The sequence below is a fragment of the Bos grunniens genome, chromosome 1, assembly GCF_055505025.1.
Source record: "Bos grunniens cultivar Pamir isolate PY7600 chromosome 1, Bosgru_T2T1.0, whole genome shotgun sequence".
Classification (NCBI taxonomy): Eukaryota; Metazoa; Chordata; class Mammalia; order Artiodactyla; family Bovidae; genus Bos; species Bos grunniens.
Window position 1 is genome coordinate 62,052,640 of NC_141165.1, and position 20,813 is coordinate 62,073,452.

General features: G+C 40.8%; 1 protein-coding gene and 1 pseudogene across 39 annotated transcripts in view; both read left to right on the top strand.

Annotated features, from left to right (window-relative positions):
• FNDC3B (fibronectin type III domain containing 3B) overlaps window positions 1-20,813 on the top strand; it is a 361,710-nt gene that overhangs the window by 20,518 nt on the left and 320,379 nt on the right. The window lies entirely within an intron of this gene.
• LOC147379538 (mpv17-like protein 2 pseudogene) lies at window positions 28-20,230 on the top strand (annotated as a pseudogene). Its single transcript, XR_015161793.1, has one exon. The product of XR_015161793.1 is annotated as a mpv17-like protein 2 pseudogene (transcript).

Below are 20,813 nucleotides of genomic sequence, written 5' to 3' on the forward strand. Positions count from 1 at the left end.
AGCCCTTGTCCCGGGGTAGGAGGTGGTAGTGCTGTTTTCACACTTGTAGGTGCCTTCAGAGAAGAATTGGTAGTGGTGAAGGTCAGGAAGAGTACCAGAGGGGAACGACAGAGGATGAGACGGTTGGATGGCATCATGGACTCGATGGACATGAGTTTGAGCAAGCTCTGGGAGTTGGTGATGGACAGGGAAGCCTGGAGTACTGCAGTCCATGGGGTCGTAAAAAGTTGGACGTGACTGAACGACTGAACTGAACTGATGAGTTAAATCCACACTCAGGCTTTCCTCCCTGGTGATGAGGCTGACTGCCCACATTGGTGAGAGAAAATTCTTGTGGCCCACCCCACACTTTTCATTTCTCCCTTAGCAGTAGAAGGTTGTAGGAACTGATGAGCTGCATGAACCAGTACCTGAAACTTAGAGAGCCTTCAGTTCAGTTAGAACTAGTGTGTGTGTGTTTGACTGAGGCCAGTGTAGCGATATGTGGAGCAAGGAGGCTGCCGATTCCCCTTAGATGTCCACTGTTACAGAAATTCCATGACGACAGGTACCATGTCTTTCCTTTTCTCTCTGTGCAGTGGCAGACAACAAGTGCTTAGTAAGTTATTGAATAAATGGCTTAATTACTGAGCAAAACAATGTTGTTTTGACACTGATATAACATGTGTTTGAACCAGGAGAAAATTTGTTTGATTTCAGTTTGAAAACTCTGTTCCAATTCTTGGAAGAAATATGGAATTTTCAATTTAAAATAACTGATACCTGAAAATAAGTGAAGATTGAAAAATTTTGAATGTCCAGTGATAGTGAAGAACTATTTGTTTTGCAAGTAACAGAAACACTCAAACTAGCTCAAGTCCACTGCCGCCCCCCCCGCCCCGCCCCGCCCCGCCCCGAAAAAGGTTGGAGTCACTGGAAACGAGGGCAGTGTGCTTGGACCTCGTGAGGTCTTGGACCCAGCCCTGGGAAGTCATTGGGAGCCAAGACTGCTTTTCTTCCTCTTTCTCTTCCTTTTTTCTTTGATACTTCTTCTTCTGTAGAGTCCGTGTTACATTAATGCTGGATGTTTCTAAACTCATAAACTTTATCAGTTTTTATTTTTCCTTCCAAAATGCCAGTCTACACATGCTTTCTAATGATGAATTGAAGGTATAAGATGGTAGAAATATTATCTTAGAGCCACTTTGAAGCAAATTCCTTTCCTAGAGTGTCATTTATAGTCAGTTTGTGGGAGGAAAGTTATATAAAGAATGACTGCTATTTCATCAAAATAATGATAATCTATATTTTCCTGTGTCTTGTTTTCTTAAAATGAATTGCAGTGAGACATGGCCTGGCTGATTTCTTCCCTTAAATCATCTCAGAAACTGTGCCCAGTCCATTAATTGCTTTGTTCAGTGGGCAGGAAATGGTTATGTTTGTACAAGTTACACAATCTTAACTAAGTTGGAGCAAGGAACCAAAGAAGTCTCTGATCTTTTTCTGCAGAATTAACTATTTGGATCCGGAAGCTTACAGATGATACATAAGCCAGGTTACTGGGGTATACTTAGGTAAAATAAATTATGATTTTTGCTATCAGAATGGCTGCCTGTTTAGGGATATTGAGGAAAGTGGATGCATGAGGTCATCAGGCTGATTGTGAGAGTAAGTCTGTGCAGTTTTCCTTCCTTAACAGTTTCTTATGCCTGCTAAAAAGGAGGTGTCCTGAAGCTGGTTCCCTGTTGGCTTTACCAGGAAGAGTCAGCCTTTCTTTTCTCTCTCTTCCATATCCTCCCTTGCAGGCTGTTTGGAAATTTGTTGTTTTTCTTTTCTGGGGTTGGCAGGTTGTTTCTTCTCCTCACTCCCTTACTCCTGCCTGGTACCTGTCTCTCAGAACCCCAGTTATCTCCTGCTTTTCTCCTTCCTGAAAGTAGAACTTTTCTCTTTATCACCATTTGATGATTTTTTTTTTTAGTTTTTTTTTTTTTTTTTTTAATATGGACCATTTTTTAAAGTCTTTATTGAATGTGTTACAATTCTGCTTCTGTTTTATGCTTTGGTTTTTTGACTGTGAGTCCTGTGGGATCTTTGCTTTCCCACCAGGGCTGGAACTCTCATCTCCTGCACTAGAAGCCAAAGTCCTAACCACTGGACCTCCAGGGAGGTTCATGTTTGATATTTCTTTAAGCATTCTGATTGATAATTTGCAGTTTGAGCAGAGCTCCCCCCCTTTTTTTGTATAGTACTTCTAAGTACTTTTCAGACTTTACCTACCTATTCATTCATTTATCCTCCTCTTATTTTGACTTCTGTTATTTCCTGTAGTCCATATATCACTGAGAGAAAATATGATCTTAAGTAAGGAAATAACTAATAGAGGTCACATTGAAAAGAAAATGAATTAAGTGAATTTGGGCATAGTTTCTCTCTTTAAAACGTGAGCTGTCTGATTCCTTTAAAGAAGTGCTCTTTTTGCTGTATGAGCTGCTGCTGCAAAGTCACGTTTACTCTCGTAACTCCTTAAGATTTCTCTTTTGAATGGCCCATTGCCATTCCCTGTTTGCTTGTGTCTTTTGCTTTCTTCCTTGATAAATACTTTTTTTTTTTAAGAACTTTGGAAGCAAGCCTTAATTTTTGTAGATTTTCCCCATTTTTTTCTTCACATGTTCCGCAGTTCTTTAAAATGTAATCTTTCCTTATGGTCTGTTTGTTTTGCCATTTACCGACTCACCGCCGTCTTCGAAAAGTCCTGCTTTTGCTTGTACCTTTTCTTCTGGTTCAGAATCTTTCAGTTGATTCCTCTTCTACTTCTTTCCTCTCAGCAGTTTCCTTTGATGGTGAAACCTGCCTTGGAATTTGTACTTGAGCTTCTTAAACCCTTTAGGAAAGGTAGTTCTGTCAGCATTCACTTCTCTTTCTCTTCTATTCCAAAAGGCTAAGGACAAAGAATCCTTACACATTCCTGTGCTGAGGAATCTGGGGTTTCTGCTATCCTGTTTTTACCAGGGTGTGAATTCCCTGGGAAGGTACCTGATAAGATCTCCCATCTCTTCCCTAAGCTCCGGGTAGGACACAAGCATTGCATTTGGAATTGGCTCCAGACACTCAGATACCATTAATTTAGTAATGATTACATGAGGCTTTGAAGGCAAACAAAACAGCTTCTCTAAAAGGTGAACTGGGTAAAATCAGAATGGGATGACCTCTAATGACTTCTCTAGCTCTCTTTTCTCAATCTGTGAATTCATCCTCAAGGAAGAGTTCATCAGAAGGGGAGAACCATCATTCCCCTTTTTAGGCTTTTTTATTTGTACTCTGTCTGCAGTTTAATTTTGTAATCAGAGCTTAGCTACTATTTGCTCATCTGTAAAATTCCTTTTAACTTATCTTTGTAAGAAAGTCTGCTACCAGATAAAATTTCAGATTGTTCAGTTTTAAAATGTTTTACTTAAAAAGAGAAGATAGTTCTTCAGTGGAAATTGTGACTGCAGAGATAACTTTCATGTCTTTGAAATCTGGAAAAAGATTTTTATTAAATGAAAATTTAATAAATTAAAAAATTAAGTATTTGTAGGGAATCTGTAGCCATTGCTGGTTGACATCTTTCTTCTTGTGCTCCAGAGAAAACTCACTAAATTTAAACCTGTGAGCTTTCAAGTGGCTTTTATTATCAGTGATATATTGTGTGAAGTTGGAACTTTTCAGATTCATATTTATGGCAGAGATAATGGGAACTTTGATTTTCATTCATTGTCACTGTATGTACCTGGCACGTAAGTAGGCTCTCCATTTGCTTTATTGGATAAACAAAGAAAGTGATCCTGCTGTTCAATGGGATTTTAAAAATTCTCCACCAAGATCACCATTCATGGCCCCTGTTGCCCTCTGTGTTATGTGACTTCAAATTTATTGCAAACTTACCAGACATCTCAGGCACTGTAGGGACAGACTCCTAAAATTTCTGGTGGACTTCCATGTCTCATTCTTGGCAAACTGAAATGTAAATGAACACATATAAATTTCACTCTAGATCAGAAAAGCCTCTTTTTAGTGAAATTTGCGGAAGGTCCTGCTTCCTGCCTGTGAGATAGGGTGATAGGATCACATCCGAGAAACTGCCACCTTGCTCAGAAGTGACATGATCGCTGTTCAGTTTGGAATATTGATAAGTGGGCAGATTTATTTGGAAGCACTTTGTTTTTACTACATGCGTAAAACTCCAGGGAGCATTGAGTAGGAGTAGAGGTGCTCCCTTTTGGCTATGCATTAGCAACGTGGCAGTTACTGATCTGTCATTTACTTTGAAAAGGAATTACAAAGTTTTGGCCTCCTGCCTAGAGCTGCTCCAGATGGTCAGAAAAGAGTTTTGTGCTGAAGTCAAAGAGTATATTGCAGTGATAGAGTTGTGCTTGCCATGTTTATATTAGAACAGGGACTTCCCCCTTGATCCCTCTGCACAGTCTTTCCATTTCTTTTTTAACCTGAGGGAGTAAGAGGAGGAAAATACTGCTTTGGACTTATGGAGTCTAATACTTGGAAAACCTTTGTTCTTGATGGGGATGTAGAGGTATGGCATGTGATCTGTAGAGTTGCTTTGTTAACCTCTGTACCTCTGGTACTTAGTATTTACAAAGGACGCATGAAGAATTGGATATACCAAGACCATTCTAACTGATTTTGAAATGGGGGTCAAAATGGGGGTCAAAATTTGAAATGACGATGCCGCCTGGCGGCTGGTGCTGGCTGCACGGCCTTTGGGCTGCGGGTCAGCCCCTGTTCCAAGGCCGTGCGTTGCTCGTCACCAACACCCTGGGATGCGGCGTTCTCATGGCGGCTGGGGATGGGGCCGCCAGACCTGGGAGATTCGCGCCCGGCCCGGCCAGAAGTTCGACCCGCGGCGCTCAGTGAGCATGTTTGCAGTCGGCTGCAGCATGGGCCCCTTCCTGCACTATTGGTATCTCTGGCTGGACCGCCTGTTCCCTGCATCTGGCTTCCCTGGCCTCCCAAACGTCCTCAAGAAGGTCCTCATTGACCAACTGGTGGCCTCTCCTATGCTTGGCGTCTGGTACTTCTTGGGCCTTGGCTGCCTGGAGGGCCAGACCCTGGACAAGAGCTGTCAGGAGCTGCGGGACAAGTTCTGGGAATTCTACAAGGCTGACTGGTGTGTGTGGCCTGCTGCGCAGCTGGTGAATTTCCTCTTCGTGCCCCCCCAGTTCCGAATCACCTACATCAACGGCCTGACGCTAGGGTGGGACACCTACCTCTCCTACCTGAAATACCGGATCCCAGGCCCTCTGACACCCCCAGGCTGTGTGGCCCTGGGCACCATACAGACTGAGCCCCCAGATGCCAGACAGCAAGGCAAGACTGCCTGAGCTGCCGCTGACCAGCCACCTGGGCAGAAAGGGGAACCGACTCCTAGGCCAAGTCCTAGCCACACCCTGACTTCTGGGCATCTGCTTGGGCTGCCCCTGCCAAGCCCACTGCCAGGCCTCAGTTTCTGCCTCTGGAATACAACCATAAAGATGGACAGTTGTACCTCAGCCTTTCTGGGACAGCTTCAAGTGACTTGTGATGGCCTCAGTTTCTGCCTCTGGAATACAACCATGAAGATGGACAGTTGTACCTCAGCCTTTCTGGGACAGCTTCAAGTGACTTGTGATGGGCCATCCTCAGCTCTGGGGTCTCAGCCAGCCAGCTAGCACCAAGCCCTCAACACTGCTGTAGGCTGGGCGCTGGGACCAAGGTGGGGGATATCGCCCATCCGCTTGGATCCGGGCCCCAGAATTTGGAGCCTCCAGTCTTATCCTCTAGTCATGGAGTATGGAAGTACCATTAAATTCTCTTTGTAATTGGAAAAAAGAAAAAGAAAGAAATGGGGGTCAGAAGCTTCATTTGGATTGCATGTGCTCCTCTGATAAACTGGCTGTTAGCCCACAACTGCTGTTTAGTGGCCTTCCTCAGTCAATTGGCCCGTCTCTGATGGGAGCTGGGCATTACTGCATCTTTTCTCATGTTTCCCCATGATTCTGTGGTCAGTTGGGCAATGGTGAAGTGTAGATGTCCAGTGTGGGTGGGAGGTGGGGCTTGGGGAGATGAGCAGGGGGAAGGTTATGGTGTTAATAGCAGTTCCCAGACTTTGCTTTTCTGGACACTAACACTTAATTTCTACCCATGACCTTATGTGCCTTCATCTCAACCTTGGAAGGGGAATGATGTGATTCCTATTTTCTAGATGAGAAAACAGATTCAGAGCGATAATAATAGGCTCAAGGAATAACCAGGTAACTCTGGCTACCTGCTCACATACAATTTTGGAGAAATTTATTACAAGTCTCCTGCCCCTTCAGGTTAGAGGTGACTGCAGGCTTCAGGAAATAAAGCTCATTTTCCTATGGGAAACTTGGGCCTTGTTCAAGCTGAGCCTTTTAGTAAAGCTTGGTCACAAGGCTTAGATTAAGACCTAAACCTACAGGCTGCTGCTCTCCCACACTGCTTTCGGTTACCCTTGTGGTTATTGAGTAACTTGGTGAGTTTGAAGAACATTAACAAAATTTTTATGTCTTCGAAGAAAATCCAGCACATGGGGAAGTGACATTAAGTTGCATACCCCAGAAAGGAATTTTTATCTATTTTGAGATGTTGGTATATAAATTGAAAACCCTATAATTTTGACTCTTGTACTCTTAGTTGATTGTCTAGGTGCTTGATGATAGATGGCTGTTTTGAAGCACTTTTATTGAAAAATGTTAAGAACTTGTGTTCTTCACAAATAGGTACTTCCCTGTGTAGACCTAAGACTTAATCAGCAGTTTGTTTCCCCAGCAGTCTTCCAGGAGCTTCCAGAATCCTCCTCTAGGCTGTTATTCTGCTTCATTATTTTGTCTTCCTTTAAAATCTCCACTGTTCAGATAGTGTTCAGACAATATTATTTTTCTATACATATTATATGGTACTATAATTACTTCACGAGTTCTTTTGGGATTGCGTCCTAAACTGCAGAACATCTCGTTCTGGTTGATGTGCTTTTTGAAGTCTTGCTGCCTTTGTGATGAAAAAGGATCAAAGTGGAGTGGAGGTGGGGTTAGTCCAGTCTAATTTAAATCTGATCTCTGAGGCTTTTACACTTGCACAAAGGCAACAGAGTAGGCTTTCTTGTTGTTGCTTTATTACAATTATGAAAGAAACATTATCTATTATTTTATAAAAGATCATAAAAGAAAGATACATTTTTTAGTGTTTTCTACGTTAAAAAAAAACCCAATTACCATGAGTCCTAAAGCTACAATTACATCAAGAGTCTCTTATATGAAAGAGTCTTTAGTGGATTTTTGGTGCGGTCATTGTGTCTGTATCAGGGGAGTGAAATGTCATCATCCTTGAAAAAAAATTACTTAAGAGACCTAGAAAGAGTCTGTAGAAGTTTGTATCTTCTTAGGGCCTTAAGGTCCAGGAGTTAGTACTACAGAACTGACTTTCAGATCTGGGTTACCAGTAATTTTCCCTACTACTTATCCTCATGACTTACTGAATATATTTCAGGTTTCTCTTTGCCATTCGTTTGGAAGAGCCTTCCTCTGAGAATTAACTATAGAATATTTGTTGAAAGATCGTCACACAGAGGGTGTGGTGTTGCCACTGTTTCAGGTTGTGCAGTATGGTATTCTAACCCAAAGGCTCCGGAGAGCAGAGAACGTACAGGGCATCTTCTCCCACTGCCCTTGTGCCCACGTGCTCCAGGAACACCAGAAGTCACGCTGCTCAGTGTCCTCGCCTACCTGTGTTCCCATTGCCCGGGGCGCCTCCTCTCAGGTATATGGCGGCTGCGTAGATTTTAGCTCTACTGTTCTTCATACTCAGACCTGTCTTATTGGAACCTATTCCACAGCCCCCATTGCTCTTTTCAGGTTCTTGTGCTTTGTCATTAGCCACCTGTCTCCTCCCTGCTGGACTCGGGCTTTGGGCTCCTCTGGACGGATAGTAGGTTCCCCTTTTATATCTCCAGGCTCAGGGCTGATGCTATGCCCCTGAGGAAGGAAGCCCACGGAAGAAGAAAATAAGTCAGTGATTGACTGGCCTGAGCACAGCTCCCATAGTACTCATCAGTTCTGTTTCCTCAAACACTTTATGTGAATTAGAATGGGTTCTTTCCTTTCAAACCATTGATCAAGTATCTGGGCGACAGTGTGTTTTGAGGAGTACTCATTTATAGCAAGAGTAAAAATGTTTAGCAATAATAATAATATTGAATGCTTACCATGTGAGCTCTTTTAAGTGCTTTATGTGCATTTCTTCATTTAATCCTCACAGCTTCATGAGGATATTATCTTTATTTTGTGGATGAAGAAACTGAGGCACTGAGAGAGCAAGCTACTTGCTTGGAGTTAAAAGTCTAGTAAGTTGTGGCATCAAGATCGGGACCCAGGCAGTATGTGGGATAGGAGAGGGTATAATATCTTCTCCCTGAAAAGGCATATTCCTCTGTCAGTCTTCTCCGTGTTACGTATTACTTTATTCCTCTTATATTTACTTGGGTCAACCTCTTGTGCTTTTGCTGAGAAACCTCACTGTTGGCCTCCCTGCCTTGGTACCTGCCTATTACGATTTGCTGTTGGTGGGAGGGTAACGCTGGCCTTGCTGTTGGCTGCTCCTTCCACTTGAAGTTGACAGGTTTGTGTATCTTAATGAGAATTGGAATTTCCTTTGTATTTATTTATTCATTTTATGTTACTAAGCAAAATGTTTTTCAGAGATGTCTGCTGGCTTTTATGTGGCTAGAGCAAGCAGATACAGGATTTATCACTATTAAGCAAAGGTTGATACCTTCAGGGAATTAATGAATTGTAATAAGTCATCATTATGTGCCTTTGATTGGATTGGCCCACCTCAGTTTCTGATATTCAGCTCCCGTTCACAGCACCTTGGTAGCCTCACCTAGCAGTGCCTGGATACTCTGGCCAGGTGGCTCAGGTTTCACCTTTACCAGAAGGACATTGTGGAATCCGACTGACAGTTCCCTTTAGTCCTCTTCATTTATTGGCTGTTTTTTCCTTTCGAATTCTAAGGGGAATAGCCTGAAGCCATTTTTAGAGGGGCTACTTAAGTAGTTTATGAGTGCTTGACTTTTATTTAAATAGCACTTTATTTAAAAAGCAGTTTTCTACGTATTTTGGAGTCATTTACACAGGACCCTATGATGTGAACCCAGTGAGGATTGTCTCAGTTTAGAGATAAGAAAACCTAATCTGAAAGTGTGCCCCTTTCCTAAGGGCGCCTCAGCAAATGAAGGGAAAATCAGGCAATAATTCCGATTTCTTGATTCCCTCTCCCTTTTTCCCTCATTGCATTTTATTGTCTCAAAATTGGCACACCTCTAACTGAAAATCTGTAGGTGCACATCTTCACTTATTAAAACTATGAACATTAAAATATTTTCATTGTGCTCACATTTTCCCAGACTCTTATTATTAGAATATTTTGACATTCATTTTTATAAAAATGGAGAATAAAATTAGAAATCACTCAAGTTACCATAATTGTGTAATTTTAGATGTTCTATTATTAAACTGGGATACAGCAACAGAATGCAGCCTCTTGATAGCCTTTAAAAAAAAAAGGCACATCTTGGAGTCAAGAATTATGGCATTAAAATAAGACTCTTGGCTATTTCTGGAGTGTGTTAGCTAATTTACCTTCTGGTTTTCTTTTTGTGGAATTGGTGAAGAAAGAGACAAACAAAATCCAAGAACAAGTCACATGAAAAAATTAGCACTCCTCTGGGCATACAGTTTGTGAGATAATCATAAATTCTACACCCTGTAGTGGCTGATGAGGGTAGGGGAAAAGCAGAATTGTAGCACTCTGGCGGCGGACTAAGAAACTGGTGCACATTTATGACCTTTAACCTTTACCTTTCACTTTAAGTCAAAACCCCCTTATATTTAGGTGAGTTTGTTTTTTAAACATGGTAATTATGAAAAATATTGGAGAAGGAAATGGTAACCCACTTCAGTACTCTTGCCTGGAAAATCTCATGAAGGGAGCCTGGTAGGCTACAGTCCATGGGGTCGCAAAGAGTCGGACACGACTGAGTGACTTTACTTTTTTTTATGAAAAATTTCAACACGTACTACAAAAGTAGAGAATAGTAGTGGGCTCCTGTGTTCTTGTCACCCACCTTCAACATCTGTCAACTCATGGTCAGACTGACTTGGTCTTTACGCATTTTTCACTCTCTGATGTACGATTTGAAGCAAACCCCAGACCTCTTATCATTTAATCTCTAAATATTTGTGTGTGTGTGTGTATGTGTGTTTTTCTTTAGGTAAGTTCTTTTGGAAGAATATTTTTTTTCTAATTTAAAGTTCGCCAAATAAAATATTGGAATTTTTGCTATATAAATTGGTTGATATTATAAAATTTCTAACTTACCAGTGCTTTTCAAGTTGCTTATATTTTCTCTGACAAACTTTTTTTTTTTTCTGAAACAGGCAAAAAGTTATTCATAGTAATAAACAAGGAGTGTTCATTAGTGTTAAAAATGAGCTTATTTTTCAGACTGAATTTTTTTATTAAAAAAATTACTATGTTTCAGAAGCTTTCAAACTTTAGTGCAGAATCATAATGCTCTTCAGTTTTATATCTTTTCAATGTTTGTTTCCCAGCTGTTTCAAACAGACTGAATTTTAGTATATTATAAGCTTATGCATTCATTAATTTAGACTACTGATTTGGAATTTTCTATAAGTTGAATATAACTTTGATAGCAGGTTTCTATTCAAGGAACATATTTGCTAGTTGGAGATGGTTGACAAAGAGAATTCTGAAGGTTTTATAGTTCAAGTGAATGAATTTATGGGCTCAGTTATCTTTAAGTGTGTATATTTACATACCATAATGCTGTGGATTTAACCTTATTTGAAAAGACTAACCTGATTTATACATACATACAGTCAGTTAACTGATTAATTAAATTTAAGATAAGTAATAAAATTAACCTTTCAAGGTGAAGATCCGACTTTATGAAAGGTGGTCAGTGAATTTTATCTTTTAGCATGGAGACTGGCTTTACAGGCTGTCACATGTACTAAAAGGAACAAAATAATACTCCTTAACTAGAAAAGGCGACGAGGAAAAGGCTATGAGCATTTTTAAGGCCTTGAAGCATACTTAGGGCTTAATAAGAGCAAATATTTGCTTAGTGCTTGCCGTTCTGAGCACTTAACTAACTCATTTAATCCTTACCACACTCCTATGAGGATAGGTGTTGTAATTATCCTTGTTTTATAGATAGGAAACTGAGGCATGGAGAGGGTAAGTAACTGGTCCTCATCCAGAGCTAGTAAGTGGTTGAGCCTGGCTTAGAATCCAGGAGTTGGGCTCCAGAGTGCAGGATCTGAACAATTATGCTCCAGTGCCCCACTTGGCTTATAAAACGAAATAAATAACTAGTTCCTATGGAAAATTTGTTGCCTTTTCATCAATGAGAGTATGACATTTTAGAGAAGTCCTGTTCAATAGAACTTTGTGATATGATGGAAATATTCTGTCTACATTATCCAGTAGGATAACCATTAATTACACTGAACACTTGAGATGTGGCTAAGGTAACTAAGGAACAAAACTTTTCACCGCATTTGTTGAATTAACTTAAATAGTCACAGGTAACTTCTGTAAGGGACATTGCAGTTTTAAGAGTCCAAGAAACCTGGGAGAATTTATAGTTTGCATTTTTCTGGGGTAATGACAACATCTTGACATTTTATGACTGTCAGTATCTCCACCTCATTAGGGTACAACCATAATGGTTGTATCATTAAACAGTAATGATTTTAATGAGAGTGAAAATATTTTTACAAATGAGATAATTGAATGTTTAAAACCTTAATGCCTGACGACAAGATGCTGTTTGATCACCAACATAACATCAGCCTACCATGTCTGGAGGCATCCCCTTGTTAATTGCTATGTAGCAAAAATTGCTTTGACATTCCTTTTGCTTTTTAGCCTTGGAGGGAAGTTCTTGCTTTGTAATGAGTCCAGCTCCTTGGTCAAGCTTAACATCAAGGAGTAATGATAAAATAGTAAAATGGCCTTTGCGGACCAAAAGCAGCCCTGAAGAAGCAAGCATTTAGCTCATTTTCTCCTCCAGCCTGCCCCAGTAGAATTGTGTTGACAGAGCTCCCATATAAGAAAATAAAGCAAGAAAACTCAGTGGTAATGAAGCCAGGTTTCATCTCAAATGAGACCACATAAACTATGATTTAGTTGATAAATCATACCTCCTATAATGTGCTTTCATCTAAGCCTTTATGAGGCACTTAAACCTAATTATTTTAATCTTTTCTTTATGTTGATGAAAAGGGCCAGAGTGGTTGTTTCCATCGGGAATGGTGGGGATCTGAAATGCAGGCAAGATTAAGTCTCCAGATGGTGGTGGGTTTTGGACCTTAGCCACCCGGCAGACATAATTAAACATGTCTGCAGTCCCCTCATTTAGCAGTTCTAAAACAGACATTTTCTTTGTTTATGGGGTTTAACTGTTATCATTAGCATTTAAGTGAAGGACCTGAAGTACTGTAGCCAGGTGCTAAAAGTCAGCCACACGCTGGATCTGGAAGTCTGCTTAGAAAAGTTTGTATGGAGAGAAGTTCCTATCAAACATGGGGAATTTGCATGGCCATGGGGTGTTTTCAACAGGTCCTGTCGGCTCAGTTTTTATTTGTAATTCTCAAATGTAGCAAAGTTAGGATGTAGAGAACCAGGACTGGATGTGAAAGTGGATTGGAATTGGAAGGCAAAAAGTATTGAAGCTCACTGGGTTCCTGGCTTCAGCTTCTAACTGAAGTTGGGCAAATCATTTAATTGCTGTGAACTTTGACATCTCCACTTCGTAAACTTCTTTCAGGATGGGAAACCACATATCACTAGAGAATGATTTGGCTTCTTGAAAGGAGAATTATGGTTTAATTGTAGAATGAAAGGTGGCTATGATGAGTGAGGCCTCATGTTTACTCTAACTGCCTTGTTGCCAGTAAACTCTCCATTTACACTTAGGAGCAGGTGAACATTACCTAAAGGCACTTGAAAAGAGTTTTTCTCATGCAGGTGACTATACAGTATGTTTTGGAGTTAACCTTTTTCACTGAATCTTTAGAACTGAGTTGGCCTTTTGATGGGTCAATGCTTCTATAGCTTAACTAAGTTTGCTGACTGTTTTGTGTCCTCTTCACTGAGAAACTCTTGTTATTTTAGTCAGAAAAGTAAAATTTCCTTTCCTTTCATGCTTTTCCCCTCCTGGCCTCTTTCCTTACTGTATGACCCATACAAACTGGAAGCCAGGCCTTCTGACATGAACTTAGGATGATGTTACATTACATCTTCAAGCAGGGGTTGTATCACAGAATGATGACGCTGGATGAAAACTTTCTTTGGTTGGGACCTTGCAGAAGATGATTTGAAATACAGTCATCTCCAATTCTGACGTATATCGGATTCTGTTTTTCTGGTCACTTAATCGAAAGTAGGTGTCTATCCTGAGAGATGCCTTTATACGGTTGAGGATGTACTGGTGCTGCACTGTAGCCTGTGACTCTTGTAACCGACACTGAGGTGGCCTTCTTGCTGTGCAAGAAGTAGCAGCAGTTCCAAAAGTCCACCAGGCCAGTATTCAAATCTAGTTCCCTACAAATCCTGTGGATCCCATAACTCAGAAACATGTGTGCTCATGTACATCTGATCAGTCTGAGTTCACTCCTAGAGCAGCCTGTACCAAGGACTTGGTGACAATTGAGGCTTGAACTTTTCTAAAAAAGGAAAAAGTAGCACAAAGTTAAACTTTCCTAATGTAAAGACATCATATTATTTTTAAGAGCAGCCCTTTGTGCTTCTTCATTTGAGTAATTTGTCTTAGAGTTGATGAAATTTGTTGCTTGTGGCTATGAAATCCTGCCTCCCAGCTATAAAGGATGATTTCATGGTGGAGGACGTCGCAGGATCTTAATTTTGCTGCTTTGTAGCATGAGACATGCTTCAAAGGCTGGGGGCATGGGGGGAGGGGAAATCGGGCAATTTAAGCCTGTTTAAGACACATGGAAAGGAAGCTGGTTTGTAACTAGGGGCATGTGAAACTTGGCAGGACTCAAATCCATTAGTGGCCACAGTCACATGATTGATTACCAGTTGGGGACCTACAGCTAGCTTATTGCAGATCGAGATCTGACATAATTGATGTTGTCATCAGTATTAAACTGTTCACCCTGTCCTGCCAACTTTCTTCCAATAACAAAAGTTTCTTGCTTTGCATGTGTGAAAGTTTTTGTGATTCTGTGTACGTGTACTGAATCATGATCCAGTCACCACTATTTGAACTTTTTTTTTAACTTCTTAATTTTAATAAAGCATTAGAGAAACTGATAATTCCATTACTTCCCCACCGCTTATCTTGGGGAAACCTATGGGTTTTTTCTTACCACGTTAGTGAAGAGAAAGAGGGAAAGACTGCCCCAAACTGTGTTATTCTATGTGTGCGTGCTTGATCGTGTTTAACTTTGTGACCCCATGGACTGTAGTCCGCCAGGCTCCCCTGTCCCTGGGATTCTGCAGGCGAGAATACTGGAGTGGGTTGCCATGCCCTCCTCCAGGGGATCTTCCCGACCTAAGGATCGAACCTGTGTCTCCTGCATTGCAGGGGAATTCTTTACCGCTGAGCCACTGGGGGACCTGAAAGAAATACAGGGACAGATAGGCCTCTAAAACTTGGACAGTGACTTAAAAACATGAACTAATATAGACATTAAATGTTTGTTGCTGTTTTTTTATGGAAGTTAGTGGGTTGTTTCCTGAGGGGTTTGCTATAAGGAGTCATTTTGTTCTCTTATGAAAGGAAGGTGGAGGGTTTGTGTGTGGGACTGGACTGGTAGGGAATTGTACGAACAGGTCTCGGGAAAACATGGCAAGGGGCATTCCAATTTCAGAGATTTTTTTAAGTTTTGTAACTTCTCAAGGTGGTATTTCTTCTTTTAGTTAAGGGTTATCAAACACTTTCTTTGTCAAAATGGTATTTTTTTCTTGTCTTTGTGTCTTCTAAAACTTCAAAAGAAGAGGGCTTTGTTTTAATTTTTCCTTAATGCTTTTGGTCATGTTTCAAGTCCTGAGCTCTTTGAATAATGACATATATGTAGATGAAGTCTGCATTATCTCATTAGCCTGAAAATTTATAGATCTGACCATCAAAAGATAAGAACAGTATTTGTAATTTTACATCAAAGATTAAAAAAAATATTTTATTTTTGGCTGTGTTGGATCTCTGTTGCTGCATGTGGGCTTTCTTGAGTAGCAGCGCATGGGCTTCTCATCGTGGTGGCTTCTCTTGTGGAGCGCAGGCTCTAGGGTGCTTGGGCCTCTGTAGTTGTGGTGCGTGGGCTTAGTTGTTCCGAGGCACGTGGGATCTTTCCAGACCAGGGACTGAACCTGTCTCCTGCACTGACAGGCGAATTCTTTACCACTGAGCCATCAGGGAAGCCCCTCATCAAAGATTTTCATCTGTCTCCATCAAGGTGGTCATCTCATTTGTTCCAACCAGTGTCAAGACGCCTGTATGTGACATCTTGACACGTGGTCAGCAGCCTGTGCCAGAGGCACTGTGATCCACTACAAGGCAGTTAGACTAGGGGGCTCTGGGGACTGGCTTCTAGGCCTGGTTCTGCCCCCTACCTACCAGTTTGATTTTGGGTATTTTACTATCATGGTTAATCAAGTTCTTGATTCCTTTGACTATTCACTAACAGTTTAAGAAGTAATCAGTTAATTTTTTTGTTGTTGTTGAACATCTCTCATGTTTATATTGAACCCAAATTATCATGGTGAAAACTGGGCACTGTTTTTCCACAAATTTTGACAGGCATGCATGTTGAGATACATTTTGCCTTATAGTCCAGTAAATACATGAAAATTTTAAATATATATACCAGAATCGAATCAATACTTTGCCTTTAATCTTTGTGACCCAATTCTATACTATTCTGTTTTACCTAAAGGAATGCCAGTGACCCACTAAATTGGTTATATGCGCCATAGTTCAAAACATGCAACTCCACAGCAACCCTAGAACAAGTTCGTTTTCTTCTTTCATGTGACAACCCCTCAGACTCAGCTCTAGCCAGCTCGTCTGCCTTTAGTACTACCTTCTCTTCCGCAGCTGCAGGTCCCCAGTGTTCAGAGCTTTTCCTTGTGTGATTTGATGTTTTGACTCACCACCGTCCTGGTCAGTTGTCCCTAGATATTTAGAGTTTGTGTCACTCTTAAAATCATGGTGAACACAGGAAGTACAGTCTCAAAATAAAATTTCAACTATGCCAATCCTTCCTTCTACTTCCTTTCCTACTAATGTCTACTCTGTGTCACACATTTTTTCCTACAAATATTTATTCCACACATTTACTGAACGCTGCTCTGTGTTAGGACTCTTCTTGGTGTTTGGGGATACAACAGGGAGCAGCACCCCAGTCTTTGCTTTCAGAGAGCATGGTTGTAGAGAATGGTGCTGCCTGCTAGGAGTGTGAGGGTGAATTGCAGCCAGGCCCTTGCCCATAGAGCTCTCCTTCAGTGCCCAGTTGCATGTGGTCTTTTATGGCTGTTGCATGCTTGTTAGGTATTTCCCTTCTGAATTGTGAGCTCTTCCTGCCTTTCAACTTGAGTGCACATCTCGGCAAAGTTGAAACGTTCACTTCTAGGGAGGCAGTATATGTATGAAGCTTTAAAAAATGTTAATTCTCTAAAACAAAAAAGTTAAGTCAAAATTAGAGAGTTTTAAAAGGGTATCAAAGCACAAGGATACTGACTTATTTTTGATGAGTTTCAGAGTGGCTTTAGGAACATTGAACGCTTCTTTAATATTGATGAAAGCCTGTGAATTCCATTCATGTCACAAAGACATCAAGAGGGGTCTTTAATTTGGGGGGACAATGAAGTATTTTTAAATAAAATTGTAACTATTTCTAGAGTGACTTTGGCATGGACAAATTTAGTTTATAGTTAAAAAGTTAACTAAAATGTCTGCTGTATATAAAGTAATTTATTCAGGATGGGGGTCAGTGGGGAAGAGCTTTGAATGGATGAAATGAGTAAAAATGTGATTCTTGTCTTCAAAGTTTGTATTCGAGTTAAAATCTGCATATACGAAGCTGTGTATTAACTGGTGATCAAGCCATTTAAGTACACCTTGAATATGATTATAGGTAAATAAAATGAAGAACAAATACTTGGAGACCTAGAATTTGAAGTAGACAGAAATGGAGTGGTAAAAAAGATCATGTCTGTTCTAAGTTGAATGTAACATAAGGAATCTGGAGAGTTAAGAAAAACTGCATAGGTGAAGTTGCAATTTATTCACCTTTAGTCAGAATTGCTTCTTCCCATTTGAAAAATTAACAAATTAGGAATTTTTGTAGAAGACTGTAAATATATTTCTAACTTGAGAAACTAAAGTTTAGAGAAAGAGCATGGGAGCAAGCCTTCAACATGACATTAACTCGGTCAGAATAGTATTGTCTTGATCCAGGGTGTGAAACTGTTTATGGGGTGGCATTTTCACACAGGCCTCTTCCTTTACTTTATTCTGAACTACATAAATATCAATTACAGCTTTCTAAGTTAACAGATGGCGATGTATGCTGGATTTATAAACAAAGCCCTAGAACAATACTGCCCTTAATTGATGAATGCTGTCTCCCTTCTCTGAACAAAGATGTTGGCCTCCAGTGTACTTGTCCGAGAGAGAATTAATGAATTCTTTACTATGATCTCATGTAGAAAGACTCTCACTATAGAGATGCTTCATTCCCCCCACCCCACCCCCGCCAAGAAGAAAACTTGAATACTTTGTAAGCTGCCTAGTATTGAGTTCTCAAAGGTGGACTGAAAAAGTATTTGGACAACTTGTATTAAAGTCACCTTAAAGTCCTATTTTCATCTTCAGAGTAAAATGATGCCTCAAAATCAAAAATAGTAATCTAAACAAAATACACAGAAAAGAACATGTCTAATTAGATGATTTCAGGCAAACATGCAAATCAGATCTATTTTAAGCTCTTTGTGAACTTCCACTTGACATTCCTTAGCATGAGGTGACACTTTATACTAATTCTTAAAATGTACGCTCCCTGTGTACTTAAGATCTGTGAAAGTAGCTATTCTGTAATTCAGTTCAGTTCAGTCGCTCAGTCGTGTCCGACTCTTTGCAACCCCATGGACTGCAACTGGGTGTTGTTTTTGCTTTGGCTCTGTCCCTTCATTCTTTCTGGAGTTATTTCTCCACTGATCTCCACTAGCATATTGGGCACCTACTGACCTAGAGAGTTCATCTTTCAGTGTCCTATCTTCTTGCCTTTTCATACTGTTCACGGGGTTCTCAAGGCAAGAATACTGAAGTGGTTTGCCATTCCCTTCTCCAGTGGACCACATTCTGTCAGACCTCTCCACCATGACCTGGCTGTCTTGGGTGGCCCTACACAGCATGGGTTAGTTTCGTTGAGTTAGACAAGCCTGTGGTCCATGTGATCAGATTGGCTGGTGTTCTGTGATCATGGTTTCAGTCTGTCTGCCTTGTGATACCCTCTCTCAGCACGTACTATCTTACTGTAATTCTGTTATATTGTATATTGTAACTCTGTAATATTGCCATGCCAATGAAATATTGGGGTTTGGGAAGGCGAGCACAGGTGCCCACTAGTGGAAGGTAGGTCCATGTGCATGAGAAGAAGGCTAGAGGAACCATTTGACTCGTATGACAACGTCTGTAGAAAGTATTCACTTGTTGTTTGTTTGGAAATGGTGCATTTTAGATTGTGAAGAAGTCTACCTCGTCTCTTCATCCTGGTTTCTTTGAAACAAGGTTGATTGAGGTAAATATTTAAAAATACTGAAGCATTTGGTTTGCAGCAGATGAAAACCCTGGTGCCTTTGGTTGAAGGCAATCTGCACAAAATGCTTTTGACTTTAATGATAGCTTTCTGCCGGCTGCCACCCAGGCGTCCTTCTTGTGCTCACTGGGTTGAGGAGCATTTCCTAAAATGAGGGGGAGATAGTTCACATTAAAGTTCTAGAGGGTCCTGTAAGGCAGCCTTTTATAGGGTGTTCTCCTGGTGAGTGTCACACGATTGCCTTGGGAATGTGTTTGCCTGACCGTCTCTTGACACACCCATACAGGGGATAACACAGACTACCCCTCCCCACTTTTTCGGTTAAGCTCTGAGGTAGGTATTTTAACAATCTTTGAGATACCTGTAGAAATTGTGTGCTGTAGACTCTTGGCCAGGATTGACATTTGTTAAATCAACATCTACTACCTAATTCTAGGTAGTAGAATTAGGAAGAAATGACTAGTTTCTTATATTAAGAACTAAAAGTGTCATGTTGTTAAACTATATGGTTAGAATCTGAAAAGAGGCCTCAGTATCCCATGTCCTTCGCTGATTGGGGTGAAATCTGTATTGAGTTGTAGGAGCTGCAAGGCCCTCAGACCTGGTGAAGTCCTGAGCAGGTCTCTGCCTCCTTCCATATCTGCTGTTCTCCTTTGGCGGGGGGAGGCGGGGGCGGGGATAGTTTACTGGAGCGGGGGAGGGGGGGGCATAGTTTACTGGAGGTGGGGGGTGGGTAGCTAGAACTCCAGGTACTCCTCCTGATTTTATCGAAAGAGAGACTAGGAAGAACTGGATAAGTCAATTGGGCAGATAGTGATACAAAAGACTTCAGGTAGTTGGAAAGAAATTTTGGAGTCAGGACATTTTTACCACCAAAACAGAGGCATCTTGGGAATACTCCTGTATAGCCATTGTAAAGTCTTACTTTAGCGCTGCTTGTGGAGATGGTAGGTAATGCCTGGACAGCTACGATCTGGGAAATTGTCAGTATCCTTTAAGATGATGAAATTTAACTTCTACTAAGGAAAGGTAGGACCCAGAGCATTTTTAAAAGTGAGGTGTGTGTGAGGGATGGGAGTGAGGCTGAGCTCTGATCAATGTGGCTCCTTGTTTTTTGGGTCTCTCCTTATCATGAGAGAAGTATTGTTCCTGGAAATGGAAAGTGTGGAGGCAGAAAATCTATTTCTTTGAAAAAAGAGAGTGGATTTTTGTACTGCTGGGCTAGCTGTTGATCTGGCAGCCTTGGTAACTGAAATCCTGTGTGGCTGTGCAGAAATCTCAAATGCTTGGTTCTAAGTCTGAAATCACAAAGCCTAAATAAAACAAAAGAATAATATTAAAATAATAGAGGATAGAGAAAGAGAAAAAGATTGGTAAGTCATTATTTTTAAAACATATGTATTAGGAATCTGTTTATTTAAACCCCTAAATCAAGAAAACAGAAGTATGGAAAAAAATCAAAACAGAAAAATAAGATTTATCTTTTTCTGGCTATGCTGCATGGCTTGTGGGATCTTAGTTCCCTGACCAGGAATCAAGTCTATCAGTGAAAGCCAAGTCCTAACCACTGGACCGCCAGGGCATTCCCAACAAGGTTTGCCTTATAAAAAGCTCATATTTCACTCCTAATTGCCAATGACATTCAATTACCTGAAAGAATTATTTTAAAATGGGGGGGTCTCCCCATTTTCATTAATTGCCTTGCATCCAGGGCTTTGGAAGGTGAGGTGTTTCCTGAGTTGACTTTAGAAGTTGAGTGTGGCTCAGCTGTTACCTTATCCTGAGAGTTCCCATCCTTCAGGTTGGAGATATCCTTTCAAACCTTAGAAGTTTTGGCAGTATCCTTGAAGGGATGGAAGCTGCCCATCTGATGTTTCACTTTGGCATAAAGCCAGAAGGCCTTGTTCTCAC